General features: G+C 36.2%; 1 non-coding gene across 1 annotated transcript; it reads left to right on the forward strand.

Annotated features, from left to right (window-relative positions):
- Positions 1-12,758: 12,758 nt before the first annotated feature.
- LOC112715917 (small nucleolar RNA R71) lies at positions 12,759-12,862 on the forward strand. Its single transcript, XR_003160061.1, has one exon. It is a non-coding gene; the product is annotated as a small nucleolar RNA R71 (small nucleolar RNA).
- The last annotated feature ends 831 nt before the right edge of the window (positions 12,863-13,693 follow it).

Below are 13,693 nucleotides of genomic sequence, written 5' to 3' on the forward strand. Positions count from 1 at the left end.
GCCCGCACGTTGTTGTGCGTGCGCACAACCGAATTTTCCACCTAGTGTGCGTACGCACACGTAACAATGTGTACGCACGCCCCTGTTTTCTCACCTTTTCACTTCTTTTCTTCTCTTCTCTCTACTTCTTCTCTTCTTCTTTCTTCCGCCTCTCTCTTTTCTTGCTTTTGCCTTCTTCTCTACTTGATTTACTTTGTTTTGTTTGTATTTCATCTTTTACTTTGGTAATTATATTAGTTCTAGTTTAGTTGCTTGTTAACTGAATAAATTGCAAGTGTTTGCTTGGTGATTATTGGGTTGCTTCTTGCTTGAATTTTGATTTAATGAATATGTGCACTAAGCATTAAGTCCTTATGTGATTGCCTAATTGAATTGCTAGTTTAATGCATGTGTCGTAGCTACCATATGTGTTAGACTATATCCTTGTTTGGCATCTTGATTATGAATTGTGCACTTTTACTTTAGTGATTTGAGTTAAACTACTTATTCATCATGGTTCTTAAGTGAATATAATCACATAACAAGGTATTTGTTCCTTGTTAATGCTTTGCATTTTTTTTAGTTGACTTGACTTGATTTTTATCAAGACTTGTCACTTTTTGTATCAAGCACCTTATACATGTGATTATTTCATTATTCCTAAGTGTGAACAAGTAGTCTCTTTTCATCATTGAATTGGTTATTGTTAATTATGCCATTTTCTATTTATTTTGAGCTTTCACTCGCACAATTTCAATATTCAATATCTCAATAATTCAATTCACTTTAGTTGTGGTTACCTAGGTTGTTTGTATCTTGGTTATTGCTTATTCTTCACTTGCAACCTAGACCACTTAATATAGGAACATGCTATTTCTTTTGCTTTTGTGGTTATTGTTTTACCCGATCAATGTGTTGTGTTCTAAACCATGCACATTTAGAATACACACATTATCTTTTATCATATCACACACATCTAATTTTCCTCAATTTTATACAACAACTTGGAGCCCCAGTGTCCACCAGTTGAAGGTGAAGCCTCACATCTCTTTATCCCCGGATTGAATGCATGCACAGAGGACCATGCAACATTTAAGTGTGGGGGAGGATTCGCAAATTTGGGGCATAAATTCTCTATTTCTCAACACTTTGCATTATTTTCTAGTTTTTAATAGTTATATGCTTTGTGAATATTTGTTAGTATATTACTATATTATGCTTTGCTTGTATATATCTTAGCTTGTTTATAGTTTATTTATAGTAAATATTTGTATTTGCATGGTAGAATAAATAAGTTTGGTACAACAACAAAGAATTTTCAAGAAATCCCTTTTTGGGCATTCCATTGATTAGATTTGGAAAAATTTTTTTTGAACTTTCATGAAGTATTCTTAAGGAACATAGAAAAGAGCTTGAACAAAAATATTTAGTAAGATTTGAGCTTTAATTGGATGGTTGCACATTTTCAACCACAATTTTTTTCTTGCGTGATAAACTCCTTTTTTTTTATTATGATCTTAGATTTGCTTTAGTCTATATGTCCTATATTTGATGTTTTGAATGCATATAGTATGATTGAGGCCATTTTTTTTTAAACTGAACTCACAAACTTATATGGCCAACCCTTATATCTACACTTGTAAACCACTTTTTGAACCTTTAATTCCTCTTTGTTCTAATTTTAAGCACATTATTCACCCTAAGTGAAAGACCATTATGTCCTTGAATTGTATCTTTGATTAGCTTAGGTTTGAGTGTGTGTGTGTTAATCAAGTGTGGGGAGAATTTATGGGAAACATTGGTAGTTAGTGCTTTGGGTGTTCATTGAAAAATATTTGAAAAAAATTGGGTAAACACTCATGCATCTATTACTTGGAACATATGCATCTCTCTTATACGATAAAAGAAAATTTTGGTGTACATACTTTGTATATGAAAAAAAATGAGAAAAAAAGAAAAAAAGAAAGAAAAAAAGAAAAAAAAACAAATGATAAGGTAAATAAAAGATGCATATGTGGTTGAATTGAAAAGAAGCATGCATGAGTGAATGTGAGAAAGGGATAAATGGGTAGTTAGGTTGTTTTGTTATGAATATAGGATGATATAGGATTAGGTGGGATACTTGATCTAATCAAAGATCCAATCTATTACCCCACTTAACCATATTAATCCAAACCTTACCCTAGCCCCATTATAACTCTCAAAAGTCCTCATGATATTTGCATTCGTGCATCAAGTATTAGTTGATTGTTAGATGACTTGCAAATCTTTGAGAAACATGATTAAAGGAGGATTGAGTGATTAAGCCCTAAACACTGAGCGACTAGAGTGTAAACACATTTGGTGAGGGGTTCAATTGCTCAATTCTATGTTTCCTTCTCTTCTCTTGTGTCTTCCTGCAAGTTGCTTGTTAGTTTTGAAAATTTTCAAATCAAATCTTTGGACATTGATCATATTGTTATATTTTCTTGTCTTGGCCCTAAGTTTCTACTTTGAATTGATTGAGATTTTATTGTTTGTTTGTTTGTTTTTTTTTTTTTTTGCCAAACTTCATAAGAACTATAGTATAGATAGTGATAGATAGCATTTAGTATAGTTGCATGCACATAAGTAGTTGCATTGAATAAATTGCTTACCCTTTGATCTTTCTCCTTTGATTGTGATTAGCATGAGGACATGCTATTATTTAAGTGTGGGGAAATTGATGAATCCATATTTGACGATATATTTTGGTTTGATTTGAGCGGATTTCATCATATAAACCCACATTTATTCATTCAAATAGCATACTTTTGTGTTCTCTCCCTAAATTGAGCCTAATTATGAAAATATGTTATTTTGTGCTTAATTTAATCAATTTTATCCCATTTTTATCCCATTCGACATCTTGATAATTTTGATGAGTGATTTCAGGTGTAATAGGGTGGAATGGCTTGGTAAGAGTGGAAGAAAAGTATGGAAGATGGAGAAAACATGAAGAAATCGAAAGAGATGCACACATTGGCGTGTGCGTATGCACAACCTACTGTGCGTACGCACAAGAACCACAAAACTATATGTGCATACGAATAATAAGAAAATCAGCAAGTGTGTGTACACACATACCGGTACGTACGCATAGGTCCCAGCGCGTTACTCATTTAATGCAAATCGCTGTGGGCGATTTTTGGGCCTCTAGAGCCTTATTTTGGACCTTCTGAAGCTGATTGAGTGCTATATCAAAGAGGGCCTTCTTCCATGTAAAGGGGGGGCAATTAGGTTTAGCTTTGATGATGTTTTTTCTTAGTTTCTAGAGAGAGAAGCTCCCTCTTCATCTCTCTAGAATTAGGGTTTTATTAGTTAATTTTTTTTTAATTTCAGCTTTTAATTCTTGTTCTAGTGTAGTTTCATTTATGTTTCCATGTTCTTCTATCTTTTTCTTCTTCGTTTCTCTTGTTATTTCCTTTATTTTGTCATTTTCATGTTATGAACACTTTTGTTATTTTAATATTAATTAATACAACTTTATGTTTCCATGTCATTTATTGCTTTCTTTAGTTGTTGTTATGATTTTCTTTCTTTTGGTATTTTAGATTTTATTTTTAATGCAATTTAATCTTATTTTATTTTCATGCACACCAAGTGTTTGATAAAATGCTTGACTTAGTTTTCACTTAGTTTTTCTCCACTCTTGGCTTTGAATTGATGACTTTGGTGATCCTTGAGTCATTGATGTCCATTCTTGTTTGATATATTAGAGTAGTTAGTTGATTTGGTTTCCATTGACTCTATGTGACCCTTAGTGTTGATGTAGACTTATGGATTAAAATTAACTATGCCTATTTGACTTATCTTCGATATAAGGTTGACTAAGTAGGATTAACTCTTCATAATCATCATGTGTTTGTGGTCAATGTCTAGGATAGGTAGCCTTAGCTCTCAATTACATGCCAAGAGGTTTCTTGCATTTGAAGTTTTCTTTCCTTGCATTTAATTGCTTTGCCTTTTATTGCTTTGATGTTTAATTTCTTGCATGTTTAGTTTTCACACTCTTGGTTGAGAGATTGGTTGTTTGGGTGGAATTGAGTTGTGGATGTCCATTTCGCATTGTGTGAGGATTGTTAATTGGTTTGGTTTGATTTCCCTTAACTCTAGGTGACCCACTAATGTTGACTTAGGACTTAGGGATTGAAACCAATTATGCCCTTTTGACTAATTCTCAAGTAGGATTGACTAATTAGGATAAATTTCACACAATTACCATGTTTGTGGTCCACAACTAGGATAGGAGTCCTAAACTCCTCAATCCTCACCAAGAGCTCTTTTTACAATTTAAATTCCAATTGCATTGCCTTTACTTGCTTCCATTTAATTTCTTGCATGTTCATTTAATTCCTTGCTATTTACATTTCTTGCATGTCTTGTCATCCAATCCCCATTTCCTCCCACAGCCAATGATGAACACTTAATTGCAACTCCTAGGGAAGACGACCCGAGGTTTAATTACTCTCGGTTGATTTTAATTTGAATTTAACATTTGATTGTGGGAATTCATTGCTGGTTTGGACTATGCTACCAACGAATTGATGCTTGTTTTGATTGATTCCAAACTATACAAGAATTCTCATACATCAGACTACTTGGTTAGGGTGATGATTTCTTTTCCAAGAAAACAATTTAGGGCACCCTACCAATTTGAAAAAATTTTTTTGTTAAACTTGCTTGAAGAATTTATTTTGGAACATGGTTTTTGAGCTAAGAACACAAGCATGTGAGTTTTGAGCCCGATTGTGTGGTTACATCATATAACCACTTATTTCCATTCTTGTGTGCATTGTTCTCTTTCTATGATTGTAATCTTTGATTTGTTGATTCTTTACGACCATTATTCCATGTATACATGCATTTATATGATTGAGGCCATCGTTTCATTTGGCTCACTTACCCAAATAGCCGACCTTTCATCAACCATTGTTAGCCAATTTTGAGCCTATTTAATCCCTTTTGTTCTTAATTTTAGTACATTACTACCCCTAAGTGAAAAACAATAAATATCCCTTAATTTGGATATTTGATTAGCTTAGGCTAGTGAGGGTGTGTATCATTTGGGTATGAAAAACTTGGGAACATTGGTTGAGGTAAAAGTGTATTTTGTATTTTTGTTGAAAATCATAGGATTAGGTACGTGCTTATGCATTAAATATGTAAAACCATATGCATTGATACGTTTGTATATGCTTTAGTGAAAAAAAATAATGATAAAGAAAAATAAAAATAAAAATAAAAAAATGTATAAAATAAAAAGAAAAAAGAGAAAAAGAAAAGTAATAAAAAAAGGGACAAAAATGCCCCAAAGCAAAGTAATAATAACAATGCATATGGAATGTGAATTAAAGAAAATGCATGAGTATGTGAAGAAAAGTGAGAATCATGGGTAGCTAGGTATTGTATTAGAATTGTATAGGTTGTTATGTGTATTAGGTGAGAGCTTAGGTTAATCAAAGATTCAAATTTCAAGCTCACTTGACCATATACATCCTTACCTTTACCCTAGCCCCATTACAACCTATGAATAAGCCCTTATGATAAATGTATGCATGTATTGAATAATTTTTGATTGTTAGATAGAAAATAAATTTTGGAAAGCATGACTAGAAGAGAATTGAGTGATCAATCCTATACACTTGAGCAACTAGAGCGGATACACTCTCGATGAGGGTTCGATGCTCAATTCCTTGTTCCTGGCTTTCATGAGCTTTCTTCTTGCAAGTCTATTGAACTTCATTTTGATATTTGAATTGGTAGGATTCATGAATCATCATACTACTTAGTCCTACTTGTTCATATACGTTCTTGGAGATTGATTTACTCTCAACCAAGTAGGTAGAATCACTTTGCATTTAGTTGCATTCATGTAGATAGGTTCATATACTTTAATTGCATTGAATAAATGTTTATACCCTTTTTCTTGTCTTTCTTGGTTTAGCATGAGGACATGCTTAGTTTAAGTGTGGGGAGCTTTGATAAACCCAATTTTGTAGTTTATCTTGTGTTGAATTTAGAAAATTTATCCACTTTTCTCACATTTATTCAATGAAATAGCATGGTTTTGTGAATGTCACCTAATTTGTGCTTAAGAGTAAAAACATACTTTTTAGACCTTTAAATCGCTAATTTTAATTCACTTTAACTCCATTCAATGCCTTGATATGTTTGTTAAGTGATTCAGGATTAGAAGGCAAAGATTGGGTTGAAGGAATGAAGAAAAAGCATGCAAAAATAGAGAATTTATGAAGAAATGAGGATTTGCTGAACTCGAGGCCACCCGCACGCATCACTCACGCTTACGCGTGAGAAGGAGATTGGCCAGCGATGCGCACGCGTCCCCCACACATACGTGTGAAGAGGAATTTTGCAATGCAACGCGTACGTGTAACACATACGTACACGTGACAAGCTGCACGTGACTTCACTAAAGGCAAAACGCTGGGGGTGATTTCTGAGCTCAAGGAGGCCCATGTTGTAGGTTAGAATTCTAGAGAGAGAAGCTCTCCCTTCTCTCTAGAATTTAGGGTAGTTTAGGTTAAATTTTTTTAGATCCAACTTTAATTCTTATTTTTATTTCAATTATCTTTATATTTTATTGTTCTATTGTCTTAATCTTCTTAGTTTTCCTTGTTAATTTCCTTATTTTGCCATTTTTACTTTCATGAACCCTTGTTGGATTTCTATTTTCTTTCAATGCAATTTTATGTTTCTATGTCTCTTTATGTTTATCTTAGTTGCTATTGTTGATTTCTTGCTTATTTTAGTTATGGGTTTCATTAATTCTTGCATTTTGTGATATTTACTTTTATTGCACTCTACGTGTTTGATGAAATGTTTCCACTAGTTTTTGAGTAGTTTTCTTTACTCTTGGCCTAAGCTAAGGGAATTGAGTGACCTTGAGTCATTGGGACTCATTCAACTGGTGAATTGAGAATCCTATGTGGCCAAATTGATACCCATTAACACTAACCAACTACTAAGCTAATTAGTAGGTAGGTGGTGCATGAAATTGCAATCACACTTTTGCAACTCCGCACAACTAACCAGCAAGTGCACTGGATCGTCCAAGTAATAAAACCTTACGTGAGTAAGGGTCGATCCCATGGAGATTGCTGGCTTGAAGCAACCTATAGTCATCTTGTAAATCTTAGTCAGGCGGATTCAAATGATTATGAGGTTTTGATAGTTAAAAGATAGATAAAACATAAAATAAAATAAAGATACTTATGTAATTCATTGGTGGGAATTCCAAATAAGCGTTTGGAGATGTTTTGTTGCTTCTGAACCTCTGCTTTCCTATTGTCTTCATCCAATCATGCGTGCTTCCTTCCATGGCAAGTTGTATGATCCTCTCAGTGAAAATAGTCCAAGTACAGTTTCTGCACGGCTAATCAACTGTCGGATTTCTCGTCTCGGATGAAAAATACCAGGTACAGCTACCGCACGGCTAATCATCTGTCAGTTCTCACTTGCGTCAAAATAGAATCTCTCTATCCTTTTACACACTGTCACTGCGCCCAATATTCGTGAGTTTGAAGCTCGTCACAGTCATCCCATCCCAGATCCTACTCGGAATACCACAGACAATGTTTAGACTTTCCGGATCACAGAAATGCTGCCAATTGGTTCTAGCCTATACCACGAAGGTTTTAATCTCACAGACTCGGTCTGTAGACCAGAGACCCAAGAGATTATACTTCGGCTGTCGTCCAATGACTACGTTGAACATCATGTAAACCGCTTGTGGTTGTCAGGCACGCAGATCTTGGCTAATCGAGTAACGAAGATAGTGGGTGATTGTCACGGGTCACCCCTTCATTCTGACTTAACTAAATTAAGTACGAGAGTATACCTTGGAGAAGAAGTAAGCGTGAATTGAAAGAGAAACAATAGTACTTGCATTAATTCATGAAGAACAGCAGAGCTCCGCACCTTAATCTATGAGGTGTAAAAACTCCACCGTTGGAAAATACATAAAAGAAAACGGTCTAGGCATGGCCGAATGGCCAGCCTCCCCAAATGTGCTAAATGATCTAAAGTGATCAAAAAAGCCCCCAATACAATAGTAAAAAGTGCTATTTATACTCAACTAGTTACTAGGGTTTATAGAAAATAAGTAACTAAGTGCAGATAGTGCAGAAATCTACTTCTGGGGCCCACTCGGTGTGTGCTTGGGCTGAGCATTGAGCTTTCATGTGCATAGGCCATTCTTGGAGTTAAACGCCAGTTTGGATGCCGGTTTGGGCGTTTAACTCCAGTTCTGGTGCCAGTTCCAGCGTTTTACGCCAGAAAAAGGTCTCTGGTGGGTATTTGAACGCCAGTTTGGGCCATCAAATCTCAGGCAAAGTATGGACTATTATACATTGATGGAAAGCCCAAGATGTCTACTTTCCAACGCAATTGAGAGCACACCAATTTGACTTATGTAGCTCCCGAAAATCCACTTCGAATACAGGAGAGTCAGAATCCAACAGCATCTGCAGTCCTTTCTCAGCCTCTGAATCAGACTTTTGCTCAGGTTCCTCAATTTCAGCCAAAAAATACCTAAAATTACAGAAAAACACAAACTCGTAGTAAAGTCCAGAAATGTGATTTTTGCATAAAAACTAATAAAAATGTAATAAAAAGTTACTAAAATATACTAAAAACTATGTAAAAACAATGCCAAAAAGTGTATAAATTATCCGCTCATCACAACACCAAACTTAAATTGTTGCTTGTCCCCAAGCAACCAAAAACAAAATAGGATAAAAAGAAGAGAATATACAATAAATTTCAAAATATCAATGAAGCTTAGTTCTAATTAGATGAGCGGGATTAGTAGCTTTTTGCTTCTGAACAGTTTTGGTATCTCACTTTATCCTTTGAAGTTTAGAGTGATTGGCATCCATAGGAACTCAGAATTTAGATAGTGTTTTTGATTCTTCTAGTTTAGTTAGTTGATTCTTGAACACATCTACTTATGAGTCTTGGCCGTGACCCTAAGCATCTTGTTTTCCAGTATTACCACCGGATACATAAATGCCACAAACACATAACTGGCTGAACCTTTTCAGATTGTGACTCAGCTTTGCTATAGTCCCTAGTTAGAAGTGCCTAGAGTTCTTAAGCACACTCTTTTTGCTTTGGATCACGACTTTAACAATTCAATCTCAAGCTTTTCACTTGGACCTTCATGACACAAGCACATGGTTAGAGACAGCTTGAATTAGCCGCTTAGGCCAGGATTTTATTCCTTTGGGCCCTCCTATCCATTAATGCTCAAAGCCTTGGATCCTTTTTACCCTTGCCTTTTGGTTTAAAGGGCTATTGGCTTTTCCTGCTTGCTTTTTATTTTTCTTTCTTTTTCTTTATTTTTTTCCCTTTTTTTTGTTTTTTTTCCGCAAGCTTTGTGTTTTTCACTGCTTTTTCTTGCTTCAAGAATCAATTTTATGATTTTTCAGATTATCAATAACATTTCTCTTTTTTTTTCATCATTCTTTCAAGAGCCAACAATTTTAACATTCATAAACTTCACTATAAAAAATATGCACTGTTCAAGCATTCATTCTGAAAACAAAAAGTATTGCCACCACATCAAAATAATTAAACTAATTTCAAGATAAAATTCGAAATTCATGTACTTCTTGTTCTTTTGCAAATAGAATCATTTTTCATTTAAGAAAGGTGAAAGATTCATGGAACATTCATAGCTTTAAGACATAGACACTAATGATCATGTAATAAAGACACAAATATAGACAAATCATAAAGCAAAGGAAACAAAAAATAGAAAAACAAATAACAAGGAAATTAGAGAACGAATCCACCTTAGTGACGGTGGCTAGTTCGTCCTCTTGAAGATCCTATGGAGTGCTTAGGCTCCTCAATATCTCCTCCTTGCCTTTGTTGCTCCTCCCTCATGGCTCTTTGGTCCTCTCTGATTTCATGGAGGATACTAGAGTGCTCTTGGTGCTCCATCCTCAGTTGCTCCATGTTAGAACTCATTTCTCCTAAAGAGGTGTTGAGTTGCTCCCAATAGTTGTGTGGAGGAAAATGCATCCCTTGAGGCATCTCAGGAATTTCTTGATGAGGGACTTCCTCATGCTCTTGTTGAGGTCCATGAGTGGGCTCTCTTGTTTGCTCCATCCTTTTTTTAGTGATGGGCTTTTGAGATGAATCTCTCCATCTCCCATGACTCGGAGTTGGAAGCAACTGCCTTCCCTTTCCTCTTTCTAGAGGTTTCTTCGGCCTTAGGTGCCATTAATGGTTATGGAAAAACAAAAAGCAGAGCTTTTTTTTCTACACCAAACTTAAAATATTTTCTCGTCCTCGAGCAAAAAGAAGAAAAAAAGGATTAGAGGAAGAAGAGATAGAGGAGATAGAGGTGTGTAAATGGTTCGGCAAAGAGGGTTTTAGGTGGTTATGATGTGTGAAAATGAAGGAGTGATGAGGGGCTTATATAGGAGTGGAGTAGAGAGGGAAATCTTGTAATAGGGGTTAGGTTTAGGAGGGAGATGGTTTGAATTTGAATGGGTGGGGGTAGGTGGGTTGTATGATGATTTTGGAGGAGAAATGAAGGTGATTGGTGGAGGTTATTTTGGGGAAGAGTGTTATGGAAAGGTGTGAAAAGGAGAGAAAAAGAGTTGGGGTAGGTGAGGATCTTGTGGGGTCCACAGATCCTGAGGTGTCAAGGAATTCTGGTCCCTGCACCTTTCTGGCGTTTAAATGCCCTCTGTGTGCCATTTCTGGCGTTTAACACCCAGAATGCTACTAGACTGGGCGTTAAACACCCATTCTACCATCCTTACTGGCGTTTAACGCCAGCCAGACACCATCCACCCTTTTCTGGCATTAAATGACAATCTGTCTGCCAATTCTGGCGTTTAACGCCCAGAATGCTGCCAAACTGGGCGTTAAACACCCATTCTGCTATCCTTACTGGCGTTTAAACACCAGTAAGCTCGTCCTCCAGGGTGTGCTATTTTTTGATTCCGCTTTAATTCTACAGTTGTTTTGGTGACTCCTCATGATCATCAACCTAAAGAAAACATAAACTGAAAATAGAAAATAAAATGAAAAAGTAATTAACATAGATAAATAAAATTGGGTTGCAATGTCAATAGCTTGACAGGAAGCTCTTATAGAGCTTCACAGATACTCAGAGCATGATTGTGGCCTCCCAACACCAAACTTAGAGTTTAAATGTGGGGGCTCTGCTTGACTCTATATGGAGAAAATTGGATGAAGCTTTTCATGCTTCTTCTCCATGTTTACAGAAGAAGATCCTTGAGTCTTAAACACAAGGTAGTCCTCATTCAATTGAAGGACTAACTCTCCTCTGTCCACATAAATCACAGCCCTTGCTGTGGCTAGGAAGGGTCTTCCAAGGATGATGGATTCATCCCCATCCCTCCCAGTGTCTAGGATTATAAAGTCAGCAGGAATGTAAAGGCCTTCAACCTCAACTAAAACATCCTCTACAAGCCCATAAGCCCATTTCATTGATTTTTCTGCCATCTCTAGTGAGATTCTTGCAGCTTGTACCTCAAAGATTCATTTTTTCCATTATAGAGAGTGGCATGAGGTTTATACCTGATCCCAGGTCACACAGAGCCTTCTCAAAGGTCATGGTGCCTATGGTACAAGGTATTAAGAACCTTCCGAGATCCGGTTTCTTCTGAGGTAATGTTTGCTGAGCCAAGGCATTCAGTTCATTGATGAGCAATGGAGGTTCATCCTCCCACGTCTTATTACCAAATAACTTGGCATTCAGCTTCATGATTGCTCCTAGATACCGAGCAACTTGCTCTTCAACAATTTCTTCATCTTCTTCGGAGGAAGAATACTCATCAAAGCTCATGAATGGTAATAGTAAGTTTAGTAGAATCTCTATGGTCTCTGTATGAGCCTCAGATTCCTTTGGTTTCTCATTAGGGACTTCCTTATTGGCTAGTGGGCGTGTCTTCCTTACTGGAAATCACTACCTCTTTCTCCTCTATATGTTCGGCCATTTTGGTTATATTGATAGCCTTGCATTCTCACTTTGGATTCTCTTCTGTATTGCTTGGGAGAGTACTATGAGGAGTTTCAGTAACTCTTTTACTCAGCTGACCCACTTGTGCTTCCAAATTTCTAATGGAGGACCTTGTTTCAGTCATGAAATTGAGAATGGCCTTAGATAGATTAAAAACTATGGTTGCTAAGACAGGAAGGCTCTGCTCAAAATTCTCTGTCTGTTGCTGAGAAGATGATGGAAAAGGCTTGCTATTGCCAAACCTATTTCTCCAACCATTATTATTATTGAAGCCTTGTTGAGGCTTCTGTTTGAGAAATTTGGATGATTTCTCCATGAATGATTATAGGTGTTTCCATAAGGTTCTCCCATGTAATTCACCTCTTCTATTGCAGGATTCTCAGGGTCATAAGCTTCTCCTTCAGAGGAGGCTTCTTTAGTACTGCCGGATGCAGCTTGCAAACCAGTCAGATTATGAGAAATCATATTGACTTGCTGAGTTAATATTTTATTCTGAGCCAATATGGCATTCAGAGTATCAATCTCAAAAACTCCTTTCTTCTGAGTCATCCCATTATTCACAGGATTTCTTTCAAAAGTGTACATGAACTGGTTATTTGTAACCATCTCAATGAGTTTCTGGGCTTCTGCAGGTGTTTTCAGATGAAGGGATCCACCAGCAGAATGGTCCAATAACATCTTGGACAATTCAAACAGACCATCATAGAATATAACTAAGATGCTCCATTCTAAAAACATGTCAGAAGGACACCTTCTAATCAATTGCTTGTATCTTTCCCAAGCTTCATAGAGGAATTCACCTTCCTTTTGTTTGAAGGTTTGGACTTCCACTCTGAGCTTGCTCATCTTTTGAGGGGGAAGAATTTGGCCAAGAAAGCATTGACCAACTTTTCCCATGAGTTCAGGCTTTCCCTAGGTTGTGAGTCCAACCATATCCTAGCTTTGTCTCTTTCAGCAAAGGGGAAAAGTATAAGTCTGTAGACCTCAGGATCAACCCCATTGGTCTTAACAGTGTCACAGATTTGCAAGAATTCAGCTAAAAACTGATGAAGATCTTCCAATGGCCATGAAACTTGCAATTCTGTTGCATTAGAGAAACTAATTGAGGCTTAAGCTCAAAGTTGTTTATTCCAATGGTAGGAATTAAGATGCTTCTTCCATAGAAGTTGGAAGTTGGTGCAGTAAAGTCACCAAGCATCTTCCTTGCATCTCCACTATTGTTCTCAGGTTTGGTTGCCATGTTTGCCTCTTTTTCAAAATTTACTGTAAGGTCCTCTCCGGAGTGTTATGTTTTATCTTCTCTTAGCTTCCTCTTCAGAGTCCTTTCAGGTTTAGGATCAGCTTCAACAAGCATATCCTTATCCTTGTTCCTACTCATATGAAAAAGAAGAGAACAAAGGGAGTAGTGGAATCCTCTATGTTACAGTATAGAGATTCCTTTATGTGTCAGAAGAAAGAGAAGAATAGAAGCATGAGGTAGAAAAAGAAGAATTTGAACACAGAGGGGGAGAGAGTGTTCAAATTATTAGATGAGAAGTGTTAGTACTTAAATAAAATAAATAGAAAGAGATGAGAGAGAGAGACTATTCGAATTTTAAAAGAGGGAAGAGAAAAATATTTTTTATTTTTATTTAATTAATTAAGTTAGTTTCGAAAATTTGAAAAAGAAAT

Source organism: Arachis hypogaea, chromosome 1, assembly GCF_003086295.3.
Source record: "Arachis hypogaea cultivar Tifrunner chromosome 1, arahy.Tifrunner.gnm2.J5K5, whole genome shotgun sequence".
In the NCBI taxonomy this organism is placed as follows: domain Eukaryota; kingdom Viridiplantae; phylum Streptophyta; class Magnoliopsida; order Fabales; family Fabaceae; genus Arachis; species Arachis hypogaea.